Source organism: Paramisgurnus dabryanus, chromosome 1 (genome assembly GCF_030506205.2).
Source record: "Paramisgurnus dabryanus chromosome 1, PD_genome_1.1, whole genome shotgun sequence".
In the NCBI taxonomy this organism is placed as follows: domain Eukaryota; kingdom Metazoa; phylum Chordata; class Actinopteri; order Cypriniformes; family Cobitidae; genus Paramisgurnus; species Paramisgurnus dabryanus.
Genome location: NC_133337.1, coordinates 8,739,713 through 8,757,182, shown reverse-complemented (window position 1 = coordinate 8,757,182; position 17,470 = coordinate 8,739,713). Strand labels below are relative to the sequence as shown.

At 42.5% G+C, this 17,470-nt stretch overlaps 12 non-coding genes across 12 annotated transcripts; all 12 read left to right on the top strand.

Moving 5' to 3' along the window:
- Positions 1-927: 927 nt before the first annotated feature.
- trnay-gua (transfer RNA tyrosine (anticodon GUA)) lies at positions 928-1,014 on the top strand. Its single transcript is given in 2 exon segments — positions 928-964; positions 979-1,014. It is a non-coding gene; the product is annotated as a tRNA-Tyr (tRNA).
- Positions 1,015-2,195: 1,181 nt separating this feature from the next.
- trnay-gua (transfer RNA tyrosine (anticodon GUA)) lies at positions 2,196-2,282 on the top strand. Its single transcript is given in 2 exon segments — positions 2,196-2,232; positions 2,247-2,282. It is a non-coding gene; the product is annotated as a tRNA-Tyr (tRNA).
- Positions 2,283-2,558: 276 nt separating this feature from the next.
- On the top strand, positions 2,559-2,645 carry trnay-gua (transfer RNA tyrosine (anticodon GUA)). Its single transcript is given in 2 exon segments — positions 2,559-2,595; positions 2,610-2,645. It is a non-coding gene; the product is annotated as a tRNA-Tyr (tRNA).
- Positions 2,646-3,642: 997 nt separating this feature from the next.
- trnay-gua (transfer RNA tyrosine (anticodon GUA)) lies at positions 3,643-3,729 on the top strand. The gene is given in 2 exon segments: positions 3,643-3,679; positions 3,694-3,729. It is a non-coding gene; the product is annotated as a tRNA-Tyr (tRNA).
- Positions 3,730-6,360: 2,631 nt separating this feature from the next.
- Positions 6,361-6,447, top strand: trnay-gua (transfer RNA tyrosine (anticodon GUA)). The gene is given in 2 exon segments: positions 6,361-6,397; positions 6,412-6,447. It is a non-coding gene; the product is annotated as a tRNA-Tyr (tRNA).
- Positions 6,448-8,716: 2,269 nt separating this feature from the next.
- Positions 8,717-8,803, top strand: trnay-gua (transfer RNA tyrosine (anticodon GUA)). Its single transcript is given in 2 exon segments — positions 8,717-8,753; positions 8,768-8,803. It is a non-coding gene; the product is annotated as a tRNA-Tyr (tRNA).
- A 455-nt stretch (positions 8,804-9,258) lies between these two features.
- Positions 9,259-9,345, top strand: trnay-gua (transfer RNA tyrosine (anticodon GUA)). The gene is given in 2 exon segments: positions 9,259-9,295; positions 9,310-9,345. It is a non-coding gene; the product is annotated as a tRNA-Tyr (tRNA).
- Positions 9,346-9,437: 92 nt separating this feature from the next.
- Positions 9,438-9,524, top strand: trnay-gua (transfer RNA tyrosine (anticodon GUA)). The gene is given in 2 exon segments: positions 9,438-9,474; positions 9,489-9,524. It is a non-coding gene; the product is annotated as a tRNA-Tyr (tRNA).
- Positions 9,525-10,530: 1,006 nt separating this feature from the next.
- Positions 10,531-10,617, top strand: trnay-gua (transfer RNA tyrosine (anticodon GUA)). The gene is given in 2 exon segments: positions 10,531-10,567; positions 10,582-10,617. It is a non-coding gene; the product is annotated as a tRNA-Tyr (tRNA).
- A 997-nt stretch (positions 10,618-11,614) lies between these two features.
- Positions 11,615-11,701, top strand: trnay-gua (transfer RNA tyrosine (anticodon GUA)). Its single transcript is given in 2 exon segments — positions 11,615-11,651; positions 11,666-11,701. It is a non-coding gene; the product is annotated as a tRNA-Tyr (tRNA).
- Positions 11,702-11,798: 97 nt separating this feature from the next.
- trnay-gua (transfer RNA tyrosine (anticodon GUA)) lies at positions 11,799-11,885 on the top strand. Its single transcript is given in 2 exon segments — positions 11,799-11,835; positions 11,850-11,885. It is a non-coding gene; the product is annotated as a tRNA-Tyr (tRNA).
- A 1,181-nt stretch (positions 11,886-13,066) lies between these two features.
- On the top strand, positions 13,067-13,153 carry trnay-gua (transfer RNA tyrosine (anticodon GUA)). Its single transcript is given in 2 exon segments — positions 13,067-13,103; positions 13,118-13,153. It is a non-coding gene; the product is annotated as a tRNA-Tyr (tRNA).
- The last annotated feature ends 4,317 nt before the right edge of the window (positions 13,154-17,470 follow it).

Below are 17,470 nucleotides of genomic sequence, written 5' to 3'. Positions count from 1 at the left end.
AATTTACATCACTGCAACCCTTCGATAGCTCTGTTGGTAGAGTGGAGGACTGTAGTTGGTTAAATTGTCATCCTTAGGTCGCTGGTTCAAATCCGGCTCGAAGGAGCTTTTCTCTTGACTTTGCTGTTCCTCAAACTGCTTCCTGCTAATGGTATATCACCACAGTACCCTCACCTCCCTGTGTAAATTAGCCCTTCCAAACCCTTCAATAGTTCAGTTGGTAGAGCGGAGGACTGTAGTTGGTTAAATTGTCATCCTTAGGTCGCTGGTTCAAATCCGGCTCGAAGGACGATTTTAATCCGCTGTATCTCAAACTGCTTCCCTTTAACTGTATGTCACTGTGCTACCCTCACATACCTGTGTAAATTATATCTTCCGAGCCCTTTGATAGCTGAGTTGGTAGAGCAGAGGGCTGTAGTTGGTTAAGTTGTCTTCGTTAGGTCGCTGATTAAATACGGCTCGACGGAGTAATTAAATCTAGTGTTCTTCAAACTGCTTCCTGTTTACGGTATATCACCACAATCCCGTCACATACCTGTGTAAATTATATCTTCCGAGCCCGTCGATAGCTGAGTTGGTAGACCGGAGGGCTGTAGTTGGTTAAGTTGTCATCCTTAGGTCGCTGGTTCAAATCCGGCTTGAAGGAGTTTTTCTCTTTACTTTGCTTTTCTGCAAACTGTTTCCTGGTAATGGTATATCACCACAATACCCTCATATCCCTGTGTAAATTAGTCCTTCCCAACACTTCGATAGCTCAGTTGGTAGAGTGGAGGACTGTAGTTGGTTAAATTGTCATCCTTAGGTCGCTGGTTCAAATCTGGCTCGAAGGAGTTTTTCTCTTTACTCTGCTTTTCTTCAAACTGTTTCCTGCTAATGGTATATCACCACAATCCCCTCACATCCCTGTGTAAATTAGCCCTTCCCAACCCTTCGATAGCTCAGTTGGTAGAGCGGAGGACTGTAGTTGGTTAAATTGTCATCCTTAGGTCGCTGGTTCAAATCCGGCTCGAAGGAGTTTTTCTCTTGACTTTGCTGTTCCTCAAACTGCTTCCTGCTAATGGTATATCACCACAGTACCCTCACATCCCTGTGTAAATTAGCCCTTTCAAACCCTTCGATAGCTCAGTTGGTAGAGCGGAGGACTGTAGTTGGTTAAATTGTCATCCTTAGGTCGCTGGTTTAAATCCGGCTCGAAGGACAATTTTAATCCGCTGTATCTCAAACTGCTTCCCTTTAGCTGTATATCACTGTGCTACCCTCACATACCTGTGTAAATTATATCTTCCGAGCCCTTCGATAGCTGAGTTGGTAGAGCGGAGGGCTGTAGTTGGTTAAGTTGTCTTTGTTAGGTCGCTGATTAAAATCCGGCTCGACGGTGTATTTAAATCTAGTGTTCTTCAAACTGCTTCCTGTTTACGGTATATCACCACACTACCTTCACATACTTGTGTGAATTACACCATTACAACCATTTGATAGCTCAGTTTGTAGAGAGTAGGACTGTAGTTGGTTAAATTGTCATCCTTAGGTCGCTGGTTTAAATCCGGCTCGAATGACGATTTTAATCCGCTGTATCTCAAACTGCTTCCTGTTAACTGTATATCACTGTGCTACCCTCACATACCTGTGTAAATTATATCTTCCGAGCCCGTCGATAGCTGAGTTGGTAGACCGGAGGGCTGTAGTTGGTTAAGTTGTCCTCGTTAGGTCGCTGATTCAATTCCGGCTCGACGGAGTATTTAAATCTAGTGTTCTTCAAACTGCTTCCTGTTTACGGTATATCACCACACTACCCTCACATACCTGTGTGAATTACACCATTACAACCCTTTGATAACTCAGTTTGTAGAGAGTAGGACTGTAGTTGTTTAAATTGTCATCCTTTGGTCGCTGGTTCAAATCCGGCTCAAAGGAGTTTTTTCCCTTAATTTGCTGTTCTTCAAACTGCATCCTTCTAATGGTATGTCACCACACTACCCTCACATACCTGTGTAATTTACATCACTGCAACCCTTCGATAGCTCAGTTGGTAGAGCGGAGGACTGTAGTTGGTTAAATTGTCATCCTTAGGTCGCTGATTCAAATCCGGCTCGAAGGAGTTTTTCTCTTGACTTTGCTGTTCCTCAAACTGCTTCCTGCTAATCGTATATCACCACAGTACCCTCACATCCCTGTGTAAATTAGCCCTTCCCAACCCTTCGATAGCTCAGTTGGTAGAGCGGAGGACTGTAGTTGATTAAATTGTCATCCTTAGGTCGCTGGTTCAAATCCGGCTCGAAGGAGTTTTTCACTTTGCTTTTCTTCAAACTGTTTCCTGCTAATGGTATATCACCACAATCGCCTCACATCCCTGTGTAAATTAGCCCTTCCCAACCCTTCGATAGCTCAGTTGGTAGAGCGGAGGACTGTAGTTGGTTAAATTGTCATCCTTAGTTCGCTGGTTCAAATCTGGCTCGAAGGAGTTTTTCTCTTGACTTTGCTGTTCCTCAAACTGCTTCCTGCTAATGGTATATCACCACAGTACCCTCACATCCCTGTGTAAATTAGCCCTTTCAAACCCTTCGATAGCTCAGTTGGTAGAGCGGAGGACTGTAGTTGGTTAAGTTGTCATCCTTAGGTCGCTGGTTCAAATCCGGCTCGAAGGACGATTTTAATCCGCTGTATCTCAAACTGCTTCCCTTTAGCTGTATATCACTGTGCTACCCTCACATACCTGTGTAAATTATATCTTCCGAGCCCTTCGATAGCTGAGTTGGTAGAGCGGAGGGCTGTAGTTGGTTAAGTTGTCTTTGTTAGGTCGCTGATTAAAATGCAGCTCGACGGAGTATTTAAATCTAGTGTTCTTCAAACTGCTTCCTGTTTACGGTATATCACCACACTACCTTCACATACTTGTGTGAATTACACCATTACAACCATTTGATAGCTCAGTTTGTAGAGAGTAGGACTGTAGTTGGTTAAATTGTCATCCTTAGGTTGCTGGTTTAAATCCGGCTCGAATGACGATTTTAATCCGCTGTATCTCAAACTGCTTCCTGTTAACTGTATATCACTGTGCTACCCTCACATACCTGTGTAAATTATATCTTCCGAGCCCGTCGATAGCTGAGTTGGTAGACCGGAGGGCTGTAGTTGGTTAAGTTGTCCTCGTTAGGTCGCTGATTCAATTCCGGCTCGACGGAGTATTTAAATCTAGTGTTCTTCAAACTGCTTCCTGTTTACGGTATATCACCACACTACCCTCACATACCTGTGTGAATTACACCATTACAACCATTTGATAACTCGGTTTGTAGAGAGTAGGACTGTAGTTGTTTAAATTGTCATCCTTTGGTCGCTGGTTCAAATCCGGCTCAAAGGAGTTTTTTCCCTTAATTTGCTGTTCTTCAAACTGCATCCTTCTAATGGTATGTCACCACACTACCCTCACATACCTGTGTAATTTACATCACTGCAACCCTTCGATAGCTCAGTTGGTAGAGCGGAGGACTGTAGTTGGTTAAATTGTCATCCTTAGGTCGCTGGTTGAAATCCGGCTCAAAGGAGTTTTTCTCTTGACTTTGCTGTTCCTCAAACTGCTTCATGCTAATGGTATATCACCACAGTACCCTCACATCCCTGTGTAAATTAGCCTTTCCAAACCCTTCGATAGCTCAGTTGGTAGAGCGGAGGACTGTAGTTGGTTAAATTGTTATCCTTAGGTCGCTGGTTCAAATCCGGCTCGAAGGACGATTTTAATCCGCTGTATCTCAAACTGCTTCCCTTTAACTGTATATCACTGTGCTACCCTCACATACCTGTGTAAATTATATTTTCCGAGCCCTTCGATAGCTGAGTTGGTAGAGCCGAGGGCTGTAGTTGGTTAAGTTGTCTTCGTTAGGTCGCTGATTAAAATCCGGCTCGACGGAGTATTTAAATCTAGTGTTCTTCAAACTGCTTCCTGTTTACGGTCTATCACCACACTACCGTCACATACCTGTGTGAATTACACCATTACAACCCTTTGATATCTCAGTTTGTAGAGAGTAGGACTGTACTTGGTTAAATTGTCATCCTTAGGTCGCTGGTTCAAATCCGGCTCGAAGGATGATTTTAATCCGCTGTATCTCAAACTGCTTCCCTTTAACTGTATATCACTGTGCTACCCTCACATACCTGTGTAAATTATATTTTCCGAGCCCTTCGATAGCTGAGTTGGTAGAGCGGAGGGCTGTAGTTGGTTAAGTTGTCTTCCTTAGGTCGCTGGTTCAAATCTGGCTTGAAGGAGTTTTTCTCTTTACTTTGCTTTTCTTCAAACTGTTTCCTGCTAATGGTATATCACCACAATCCCGTCACATCCCTGTGTAAATTAGCCCTTCCAAACCCGTCGATAGCTCAGTTGGTAGAGCGGAGGCCTGTAGCTGGTTAAATTGTCATCCTTAGGTTGCTGATTCAAATCCAGCTTGAAGGAGTTTTTCACTTTGCTTTTCTTCAAACTGTTTCCTGGTAATGGTATATCACCACAATACCCTCACATACCTGTGTAAATTATATCTTCCGAGCCCGTCGATAGCTGAGTTGGTAGACCGGAGGGCTGTAGTTGGTTAAGTTGTCCTCGTTAGGTCGCTGATTCAATTCCGGCTCGACGGAGTATTTAAATCTAGTGTTCTTCAAACTGCTTCCTGTTTACGGTATGTCACCACACTACCGTCACATACCTGTGTAATTTACATCACTGCAACCCTTCGATAGCTCAGTTGGTAGAGCGGAGGACTGTAGTTGGTTAAATTGTCATCCTTAGGTCGCTGGTTCTAATCCGGCTCGAAGGAGTTTTTCTCTTGACTTTGCTGTTCCTCAAACTGCTTCCTGTTTACGGTATATCACCACACTACCCTCACATACCTGTGTGAATTACACCATTACAACCCTTTGATAACTCAGTTTGTAGAGAGTAGGACTGTAGTTGTTTAAATTGTCATCCTTTGGTCGCTGGTTCAAATCCGGCTTGAAGGAGTTTTTCTCTTTACTTTGCTTTTCTTCAAACTGTTTCCTGGTAATGGTATATCACCACAATACCCTCAGATCCCTGTGTAAATTAGCCCTTCCAAACCCTTCGATAGCTCAGTTGGTAGAGCGGAGGACTGTAGTTGTTTAAATTGTCATCCTTTGGTCGCCGGTTCAAATCCGGCTCAAAGGAGTTTTTTCCCTTAATTTGCTGTTCTTCAAACTGCATCCTTCTAATGGTATGTCACCACACTACCCTCACATACCTGTGTAATTTACATCACTGCAACCCTTCGATAGCTCTGTTGGTAGAATGGAGGACTGTAGTTGGTTAAATTGTCATCATTAGGTCGCTGGTTCAAATCCGGCTCGAAGGAGCTTTTCTCTTGACTTTGCTGTTCCTCAAACTGCTTCCTGCTAATGGTATATCACCACAGTACCCTCACGTCCCTGTGTAAATTAGCCCTTATAAACCCTTCGATAGTTCAGTTGGTAGAGCGGAGGACTGTAGTTGGTTAAATTGTCATCCTTAGGTCGCTGGTTCAAATCCGGCTCGAAGGACGATTTTAATCCGCTGTATCTCAAACTGCTTCCCTTTAACTGTATGTCACTGTGCTACCCTCACATACCTGTGTAAATTATATCTTCCGAGCCCTTTGATAGCTGAGTTGGTAGAGCAGAGGGCTGTAGTTGGTTAAGTTGTCTTCGTTAGGTCGCTGATTAAATCCGGCTCGACGGAGTATTTAAATCTAGTGTTCTTCAAACTGCTTCCTGTTTACGGTATATCACCACACTACCGTCACATACCTGTGTGAATTACACCATTACAACCCTTTGATAGCTCAGTTTGTAGAGAGTAGGACTGTAGTTGTTTAAATTGTCATCCTTTGGTCGCTGGTTCGAATCCTGCTCAAAGAAGTTTTTTTCCTTAATTTGCTGTTCTTCAAACTGCATCCTGCTAATGGTATGTCACCACACTACCCTCACATACCTGTGTAAATTACATCACTGCAACCCTTCGATAGCTCAGATGGTAGAGCGGAGGACTGTAGTTGGTTAAATTGTTATCCTTAGGTCGCTGGTTCAAATCCGGCTCGAAGGAGTTTTTTCCCTTAATTGCTGTTCTTCAAACTGCATCCTTCTAATGGTATATCACCACAATACCCTCACATGCCTGTGTAAATTAGCCTTTCCAAACCCTTCGATAGCTCAGTTGGTAGAGCGGAGGACTGTAGTTGGTTAAATTGTCATCCTTAGGTTGCTGATTCAAATCCAGCTTGAAGGAGTTTTTCACTTTGCTTTTCTTCAAACTGTTTCCTGGTAATGGTATATCACCACAATACCCTCACATACCTGTGTAAATTAGCCTTTCCAAACCCTTCGATAGCTCAGTTGGTAGAGCGGAGGACTGTAGTTGGTTAAATTGTTATCCTTAGGTCGCTGGTTCAAATCCGGCTCGAAGGACGATTCTAATCCGCTGTATCTCAAACTGCTTCCCTTTAACTGTATATCACTGTGCTACCCTCACATACCTGTGTAAATTATATTTTCCGAGCCCTTCGATAGCTGAGTTGGTAGAGCGGAGGGCTGTAGTTGGTTAAGTTGTCTTCCTTAGGTCGCTGGTTCAAATCTGGCTTGAAGGAGTTTTTCACTTTGCTTTTCTTCAAACTGTTTCCTGCTAATGGTATATCACCACAATCCCGTCACATCCCTGTGTAAATTAGCCCTTCCAAACCCGTCGATAGCTCAGTTGGTAGAGCGGAGGCCTGTAGCTGGTTAAATTGTCATCCTTAGGTTGCTGATTCAAATCCAGCTTGAAGGAGTTTTTCACTTTGCTTTTCTTCAAACTGTTTCCTGGTAATGGTATATCACCACAATACCCTCACATACCTGTGTAAATTATATCTTCCGAGCCCGTCGATAGCTGAGTTGGTAGACCGGAGGGCTGTAGTTGGTTAAGTTGTCCTCGTTAGGTCGCTGATTCAATTCCGGCTCGACGGAGTATTTAAATCTAGTGTTCTTCAAACTGCTTCCTGTTTACGGTATGTCACCACACTACCGTCACATACCTGTGTAATTTACATCACTGCAACCCTTCGATAGCTCAGTTGGTAGAGCGGAGGACTGTAGTTGGTTAAATTGTCATGCTTAGGTCGCTGGTTCTAATCCGGCTCGAAGGAGTTTTTCTCTTGACTTTGCTGTTCCTCAAACTGCTTCCTGTTTACTGTATATCACCACACTACCCTCACATACCTGTGTGAATTACACCATTACAACCCTTTGATAACTCAGTTTGTAGAGAGTAGGACTGTAGTTGTTTAAATTGTCATCCTTTGGTCGCTGGTTCAAATCCGGCTTGAAGGAGTTTTTCTCTTTACTTTGCTTTTCTTCAAACTGTTTCCTGGTAATGGTATATCACCACAATACCCTCAGATCCCTGTGTAAATTAGCCCTTCCAAACCCTTCGATAGCTCAGTTGGTAGAGCGGAGGACTGTAGTTGTTTAAATTGTCATCCTTTGGTCGCCGGTTCAAATCCGGCTCAAAGGAGTTGTTTCCCTTAATTTGCTGTTCTTCAAACTGCATCCTTCTAATGGTATGTCACCACACTACCCTCACATACCTGTGTAATTTACATCACTGCAACCCTTCGATAGCTCTGTTGGTAGAATGGAGGACTGTAGTTGGTTAAATTGTCATCCTTAGGTCGCTGGTTCAAATCCGGCTCGAAGGAGCTTTTCTCTTGACTTTGCTGTTCCTCAAACTGCTTCCTGCTAATGGTATATCACCACAGTACCCTCACGTCCCTGTGTAAATTAGCCCTTATAAACCCTTCGATAGTTCAGTTGGTAGAGCGGAGGACTGTAGTTGGTTAAATTGTCATCCTTAGGTCGCTGGTTCAAATCCGGCTCGAAGGACGATTTTAATCCGCTGTATCTCAAACTGCTTCCCTTTAACTGTATGTCACTGTGCTACCCTCACATACCTGTGTAAATTATATCTTCCGAGCCCTTTGATAGCTGAGTTGGTAGAGCAGAGGGCTGTAGTTGGTTAAGTTGTCTTCGTTAGGTCGCTGATTAAATCCGGCTCGACGGAGTATTTAAATCTAGTGTTCTTCAAACTGCTTCCTGTTTACGGTATATCACCACACTACCGTCACATACCTGTGTGAATTACACCATTACAACCCTTTGATAGCTCAGTTTGTAGAGAGTAGGACTGTAGTTGTTTAAATTGTCATCCTTTGGTCGCTGGTTCGAATCCTGCTCAAAGAAGTTTTTTTCCTTAATTTGCTGTTCTTCAAACTGCATCCTGCTAATGGTATGTCACCACACTACCCTCACATACCTGTGTAAATTACATCACTGCAACCCTTCGATAGCTCATATGGTAGAGCGGAGGACTGTAGTTGGTTAAATTGTTATCCTTAGGTCGCTGGTTCAAATCCGGCTCGAAGGAGTTTTTTCCCTTAATTTGCTGTTCTTCAAACTGCATCCTTCTAATGGTATATCACCACAATACCCTCACATGCCTGTGTAAATTAGCCTTTCCAAACCCTTCGATAGCTCAGTTGGTAGAGCGGAGGACTGTAGTTGGTTAAATTGTCATCCTTAGGTTGCTGATTCAAATCCAGCTTGAAGGAGTTTTTCACTTTGCTTTTCTTCAAACTGTTTCCTGGTAATGGTATATCACCACAATACCCTCACATACCTGTGTAAATTAGCCTTTCCAAACCCTTCGATAGCTCAGTTGGTAGAGCGGAGGACTGTAGTTGGTTAAATTGTTATCCTTAGGTCGCTGGTTCAAATCCGGCTCGAAGGACGATTCTAATCCGCTGTATCTCAAACTGCTTCCCTTTAACTGTATATCACTGTGCTACCCTCACATACCTGTGTAAATTATATTTTCCGAGCCCTTCGATAGCTGAGTTGGTAGAGCGGAGGGCTGTAGTTGGTTAAGTTATCTTCGTTAGGTCGCTGATTAAAATCCGGCTCGACGGAGTATTTAAATCTAGTGTTCTTCAAACTGCTTCCTGTTTACGGTATATCACCACACTACCATCACATACCTGTGTGAATTACACCATTACAACCCTTCGATAGCTCAGTTGGTAGAGTGGAGGAATGTAGTTGGTTAAATTGTCATCCTCAGGTCGCTGGTTCAAATCCGGCTCGAAGGAGTTTTTCTCTTGACTTTGCTGTTCCTCAAACTGCTTCCTGCTAATGGTATATCACCACAGTACCCTCACATTCCTGTGTAAATTAGCCCTTCCCAAACCTTCGATAGCTCAGTTGGTAGAGCGGAGGACTGTAGTTGGTTAAATTGTCATCCTTAGGTCGCTGGTTCAAATCCGGCTCGAAGGAGTTTTTCACTTTGCTTTTCTGCAAACTGTTTCCTGGTAATGGTATATCACCACAATACCCTCACATCCCTGTGTAAATTAGCCTTTCCAAACCCTTCGATAGCTCAGTTGGTAGAGCGGAGGACTGTAGCTGGTTAAATTGTCATCCTTAGGTCGCTGGTTCAAATCCGGCTCGAAGGAGTTTTTCTCTTGACTTTGCTGTTCCTCAAACTGCTTCCTGCTAATGGTATATCACCACAGTACCCTCACATTCCTGTGTAAATTAGCCCTTCCCAAACCTTCGAAAGCTCAGTTGGTAGAGCGGAGGACTGTAGTTGGTTAAATTGTCATCCTTAGGTCGCTGGTTCAAATCCGGCTCGAAGGAGCTTTTCTCTTGACTTTGCTGTTCCTCAAACTGCTTCCTGCTAATGGTATATCACCACAGTACCCTCACGTCCCTGTGTAAATTAGCCCTTCCAAACCCTTCGATAGTTCAGTTGGTAGAGCGGAGGACTGTAGTTGGTTAAATTGTCATCCTTAGGTCGCTGGTTCAAATCCGGCTCGAAGGACGATTTTAATCCGCTGTATCTCAAACTGCTTCCCTTTAACTGTATGTCACTGTGCTACCCTCACATACCTGTGTAAATTATATCTTCCGAGCCCTTTGATAGCTGAGTTGGTAGAGCAGAGGGCTGTAGTTGGTTAAGTTGTCTTCGTTAGGTCGCTGATTAAATCCGGCTCGACGGAGTAATTAAATCTAGTGTTCTTCAAACTGCTTCCTGTTTACGGTATATCACCACAATACCCTCACATACCTGTGTAAATTATATCTTCTGAGCCCGTCGATAGCTGAGTTGGTAGACCGGAGGGCTGTAGTTGGTTAAGTTGTCATCCTTAGGTCGCTGGTTCAAATCCGGCTCGAAGGAGTTTTTCTCTTCACTTTGCTTTTCTTCAAACTGTTTCCTGCTAATGGTATATCACCACAATCCCGTCACATCCCTGTGTAAATTAGCCCTTCCAAACCCGTCGATAGCTCAGTTGGTAGAGCGGAGGACTGTAGCTGGTTAAGTTGTCATCCTTAGGTCGCTGGTTCAAATCCGGCTTGAAGGAGTTTTTCTCTTTACTTTGCTTTTCTGCAAACTGTTTCCTGGTAATGGTATATCACCACAATACCCTCACATCCCTGTGTAAATTAGTCCTTCCCAACCCTTCGATAGCTCAGTTGGTAGAGCGGAGGACTGTAGTTGGTTAAATTGTCATCCTTAGGTCGCTGGTTCAAATCCGGCTCGAAGGAGTTTTTCTCTTTACTCTGCTTTTCTTCAAACTGTTTCCTGCTAATGGTATATCACCACAATCCCCTCACATCCCTGTGTAAATTAGCCCTTCCCAACCCTTCGATAGCTCAGTTGGTAGAGCGGAGGACTGTAGTTGGTTAAATTGTCATCCTTAGGTCGCTGGTTTAAATCCGGCTCGAAGGACAATTTTAATCCGCTGTATCTCAAACTGCTTCCCTTTAGCTGTATATCACTGTGCTACCCTCACATACCTGTGTAAATTATATCTTCCGAGCCCTTCGATAGCTGAGTTGGTAGAGCGGAGGGCTGTAGTTGGTTAAGTTGTCTTTGTTAGGTCGCTGATTAAAATCCGGCTCGACGGAGTATTTAAATCTAGTGTTCTTCAAACTGCTTCCTGTTTACGTTATATCACCACACTACCTTCACATACTTGTGTGAATTACACCATTACAACCATTTGATAGCTCAGTTTGTAGAGAGTAGGACTGTAGTTGGTTAAATTGTCATCCTTAGGTCGCTGGTTTAAATCCGGCTCGAATGACGATTTTAATCCGCTGTATCTCAAACTGCTTCCTGTTAACTGTATATCACTGTGCTACCCTCACATACCTGTGTAAATTATATCTTCCGAGCCCGTCGATAGCTGAGTTGGTAGACCGGAGGGCTGTAGTTGGTTAAGTTGTCCTCGTTAGGTCGCTGATTCAATTCCGGCTCGACGGAGTACTTAAATCTAGTGTTCTTCAAACTGCTTCCTGTTTACGGTATATCACCACACTACCCTCACATACCTGTGTGAATTACACCATTACAACCCTTTGATAACTCAGTTTGTAGAGAGTAGGACTGTAGTTGTTTAAATTGTCATCCTTTGGTCGCTGGTTCAAATCCGGCTCAAAGGAGTTTTTTCCCTTAATTTGCTGTTCTTCAAACTGCATCCTTCTAATGGTATGTCACCACACTACCCTCACATACCTGTGTAATTTACATCACTGCAACCCTTCGATAGCTCAGTTGGTAGAGCGGAGGACTGTAGTTGGTTAAATTGTCATCCTTAGGTCGCTGGTTCAAATCCGGCTCGAAGGAGTTTTTCTCTTGACTTTGCTGTTCCTCAAACTGCTTCCTGCTAATCGTATATCACCACAGTACCCTCACATCCCTGTGTAAATTAGCCCTTCCCAACCCTTCGATAGCTCAGTTGGTAGAGCGGAGGACTGTAGTTGATTAAATTGTCATCCTTAGGTCGCTGGTTCAAATCCGGCTCGAAGGAGTTTTTCTCTTTACTTTGCTTTTCTTCAAACTGTTTCCTGCTAATGGTATATCACCACAATCCCCTCACATCCCTGTGTAAATTAGCCCTTCCCAACCCTTCGATAGCTCAGTTGGTAGAGCGGAGGACTGTAGTTGGTTAAATTGTCATCCTTAGTTCGCTGGTTCAAATCTGGCTCGAAGGAGTTTTTCTCTTGACTTTGCTGTTCCTCAAACTGCTTCCTGCTAATGGTATATCACCACAGTACCCTCACATCCCTGTGTAAATTAGCCCTTTCAAACCCTTCGATAGCTCAGTTGGTAGAGCGGAGGACTGTAGTTGGTTAAGTTGTCATCCTTAGGTCGCTGGTTCAAATCTGGCTCGAAGGACGATTTTAATCCGCTGTATCTCAAACTGCTTCCCTTTAGCTGTATATCACTGTGCTACCCTCACATACCTGTGTAAATTATATCTTCCGAGCCCTTCGATAGCTGAGTTGGTAGAGCGGAGGGCTGTAGTTGGTTAAGTTGTCTTTGTTAGGTCGCTGATTAAAATGCAGCTCGACGGAGTATTTAAATCTAGTGTTCTTCAAACTGCTTCCTGTTTACGGTATATCACCACACTACCTTCACATACTTGTGTGAATTACACCATTACAACCATTTGATAGCTCAGTTTGTAGAGAGTAGGACTGTAGTTGGTTAAATTGTCATCCTTAGGTTGCTGGTTTAAATCCGGCTCGAATGACGATTTTAATCCGCTGTATCTCAAACTGCTTCCTGTTAACTGTATATCACTGTGCTACCCTCACATACCTGTGTAAATTATATCTTCCGAGCCCGTCGATAGCTGAGTTGGTAGACCGGAGGGCTGTAGTTGGTTAAGTTGTCCTCGTTAGGTCGCTGATTCAATTCCGGCTCGACGGAGTATTTAAATCTAGTGTTCTTCAAACTGCTTCCTGTTTACGGTATATCACCACACTACCCTCACATACCTGTGTGAATTACACCATTACAACCATTTGATAACTCGGTTTGTAGAGAGTAGGACTGTAGTTGTTTAAATTGTCATCCTTTGGTCGCTGGTTCAAATCCGGCTCAAAGGAGTTTTTTCCCTTAATTTGCTGTTCTTCAAACTGCATCCTTCTAATGGTATGTCACCACACTACCCTCACATACCTGTGTAATTTACATCACTGCAACCCTTCGATAGCTCAGTTGGTAGAGCGGAGGACTGTAGTTGGTTAAATTGTTATCCTTAGGTCGCTGGTTCAAATCCGGCTCGAAGGACGATTTTAATCCGCTGTATCTCAAACTGCTTCCCTTTAACTGTATATCACTGTGCTACCCTCACATACCTGTGTAAATTATATTTTCCGAGCCCTTCGATAGCTGAGTTGGTAGAGCGGAGGGCTGTAGTTGGTTAAGTTGTCTTCGTTAGGTCGCTGATTAAAATCCGGCTCGACGGAGTATTTAAATCTAGTGTTCTTCAAACTGCTTCCTGTTTACGGTCTATCACCACACTACCGTCACATACCTGTGTGAATTACACCATTACAACCCTTTGATATCTCAGTTTGTAGAGAGTAGGACTGTACTTGGTTAAATTGTCATCCTTAGGTCGCTGGTTCAAATCCGGCTCGAAGGATGATTTTAATCCGCTGTATCTCAAACTGCTTCCCTTTAACTGTATATCACTGTGCTACCCTCACATACCTGTGTAAATTATATTTTCCGAGCCCTTCGATAGCTGAGTTGGTAGAGCGGAGGGCTGTAGTTGGTTAAGTTGTCTTCCTTAGGTCGCTGGTTCAAATCTGGCTTGAAGGAGTTTTTCTCTTTACTTTGCTTTTCTGCAAACTGTTTCCTGGTAATGGTATATCACCACAATACCCTCACATCCCTGTGTAAATTAGCCTTTCCAAACCCTTCGATAGCTCAGTTGGTAGAGCGGAGGACTGTAGTTGGTTAAATTGTCATCCTTAGGTTGCTGATTCAAATCCAGCTTGAAGGAGTTTTTCACTTTGCTTTTCTTCAAACTGTTTCCTGGTAATGGTATATCACCACAATACCCTCACATACCTGTGTAAATTATATCTTCCGAGCCCGTCGATAGCTGAGTTGGTAGACCGGAGGGCTGTAGTTGGTTAAGTTGTCCTCGTTAGGTCGCTGATTCAATTCCGGCTCGACGGAGTATTTAAATCTAGTGTTCTTCAAACTGCTTCCTGTTTACGGTATGTCACCACACTACCGTCACATACCTGTGTAATTTACATCACTGCAACCCTTCGATAGCTCAGTTGGTAGAGCGGAGGACTGTAGCTGGTTAAATTGTCATCCTTAGGTCGCTGGTTCTAATCCGGCTCGAAGGAGTTTTTCTCTTGACTTTGCTGTTCCTCAAACTGCTTCCTGTTTACGGTATATCACCACACTACCCTCACATACCTGTGTGAATTACACCATTACAACCCTTTGATAACTCAGTTTGTAGAGAGTAGGACTGTAGTTGTTTAAATTGTCATCCTTTGGTCGCTGGTTCAAATCCGGCTTGAAGGAGTTTTTCTCTTTACTTTGCTTTTCTTCAAACTGTTTCCTGGTAATGGTATATCACCACAATACCCTCAGATCCCTGTGTAAATTAGCCCTTCCCAACCCTTCGATAGCTCAGTTGGTAGAGCGGAGGACTGTAGTTGTTAAAATTGTCATCCTTTGGTCGCCGGTTCAAATCCGGCTCAAAGGAGTTTTTTCCCTTAATTTGCTGTTCTTCAAACTGCATCCTTCTAATGGTATGTCACCACACTACCCTCACATACCTGTGTAATTTACATCACTGCAACCCTTCGATAGCTCTGTTGGTAGAATGGAGGACTGTAGTTGGTTAAATTGTCATCCTTAGGTCGCTGGTTCAAATCCGGCTCGAAGGACGATTTTAATCCGCTGTATCTCAAACTGCTTCCCTTTAACTGTATGTCACTGTGCTACCCTCACATACCTGTGTAAATTATATCTTCCGAGCCCTTTGATAGCTGAGTTGGTAGAGCAGAGGGCTGTAGTTGGTTAAGTTGTCTTCGTTAGGTCGCTGATTAAATCCGGCTCGACGGAGTATTTAAATCTAGTGTTCTTCAAACTGCTTCCTGTTTACGGTACACTGTAACAAATTGCTGTAGTTTCTACAGCTAAATTTTACAGGAAATTCCTGTTTTAACATTTTACAGATTTTTACTGTAGTTCACAATGCATTATGGGTAAAACAAAGTATTACAGCTGTTAACAGTATATTTTCATTTAAACTGTAATTGAATTTACAGGCAGGAGGTGTTGCCACTGTATATCTAGTGTTTTTACAGTAATTCATTGTGAAATGGCATCATGGGATTGCGTGGGTGTATTTATGTTTGAAATGGACAGGAACACTGAAGAGTCATCATTCAGAATTGTTGGTAAGTTCACTTAAATCATTAAAATATAGTAAAATATTAAACTAAAATACACTATTACAGTATGGTCATTTAAATAAATATTGATATCTGGTATAAGCGACCGCTATTTCAAAAATAACAGATGTTAATTAATTTGTATTTCACAACAGTGTGTCATTAAGACATGTAGCAAAATATAAAAGTCAATTGTTTACATTATTTTAAATGTTACATTTGGTAGTCATGTGTCATTAACTTTAAGATGTTTGTTTCAGGCAGGAGCGAGGCAGCAAAAAGCGCGTTAGATCTCGTAACGGCTGGACTGCAAGGTGGTGAATCTTAAACGAACTTAAAGGTAAAAAACCTTTAAAAACATTGTACATGCTGTGCATTTTATCATGGATGCGTGCTAAGGTGTTTTTAATTGAACACGACATTGAAGTGCTTGTTAAAGAAAATTATTATAAATAAATGCGCACGTTATTTGCTGCCAGTTTAGAAAATAAGATATTTGGATGGTGCGAATTTCTAGTTTTTTTTGCCAACGTATAAGTAACTTCTTACTAAGGGCACGTTAAGGTGTTTAACATACAATACTCGCGTTATATCTGAGTTGAATGTGCAGCAGTTTGGTGCCTGTGAAGTGTGATTGCCTGATATTTCGACCAGAAACATTTCATAACTGTAACGTTAGGATATTGTCAGATGTAATTACATTTCTGGTTTAGTTCAATTTTCTTGTGTAGTAGCGTGTAATGGTGCTTGCTTAGTATGTTATTTTTGTATGTTACGCCTTGTTAAACGTTGTTAAGTTCGTAGGCTTGTTCGAATCCATGCGTCGCTGCAGCCGAATGACGTCAAAGCACCGCGAGAGCGAGACGAATTTACACTTCGTATTATTTCTCGAATTGTTCTCGCGGTACTTTGACGTCATCTGGCTGTCGGTCTTGCAGCGCCGCATGAAGTCGATCAAGCCTAATGTGTGTATCAGCACGAGGAAGCAAAGAGCGTCGCGCCATATCGAGTGAACTTCAGGTTGGTGAGACTAACAAAAAGCACCAACAAAAACATCATATATGGCATTTTAACTTATTTTTTAAGTTTTGTTAAAGTATTTTTAGAGGATTGCTGTTAAACGAACGTGATATTTAGACGGAATTGCTTGTGAAAGAAAACGAACGTTAGGGTACACGATAAATGCGTATTTGCATGGTTTACATGGTTGGATGCTGCGTTTTTTTATTCTATTTTATTTCGTCAGTTTATTTTCCTTACTTGAGGTAGTGTTTAACACATTACTTGTGTCATGCTTAAGTTAATGTGAAGCAATTTGATGCCTGTTATTGCCTGTTATTTCGACTAGAAATATTTCATAACATTAGCCAACATAGTCATATGTAATTAATTTTGTAGTTCACTTTTCACACGTAAGTATAGTTATTTGCTTGCAGTGCTATTTTAAACGTGAAATTTTGTTAGTTTGGAGTGTAATTAAGTTTAACATTCTTTTTTCAGGCACGTGGCAGCAGAGGTCGCAACAGCTTACTGCATAGGACTGGTGGTGTGAGACAAATGAGAAAAGGTGAAAAACCTACTGAAAACCCACTTTGTTCATGGATGGATGCTATACTTCACTGTTGACTTTGCTACTGATAAAGTATTTTTAGACATGTATCACTGTAAGTTGTGTCAGCATGAAAGCAATACTATTATAGGCTTTACTCAGCATATGAAAGTACACAGTAATGTTCCAAACTGTTCCTTTACATGTGGTGTACCTGACTGCTCCCGTGCATTCAAAAAATTTTCAGCATTCAAGTCTCATCTATACAGAGACCATAGAGGGTATCAGAGGTATCATAGAAGTGTCATATTTGACCAAACAGACACCACATTGACTTGCCAAATTGAAGTTTGTCATTTCACATGTACAAGCCTGAAGGACTTCATTAGACATTTAAAAGACCATATAGATGAAGGCAGGGAGATAAAATGCCCTTTTAAGAGCTGTGAGAGGACATTTAGGGTTAAATCCACATTTGCATCTCATTTCTCAAGAATACACAAAAACAGTAAACCTGAACATCTACATGAAACTGTTTTTGCAAACCCATCACAACATGAGTGTCAGCCCTGTACATCTCTTGATGACAGTGAGGGGCCTGAGCCAGGTGAGGTCTTTGTAGACCTC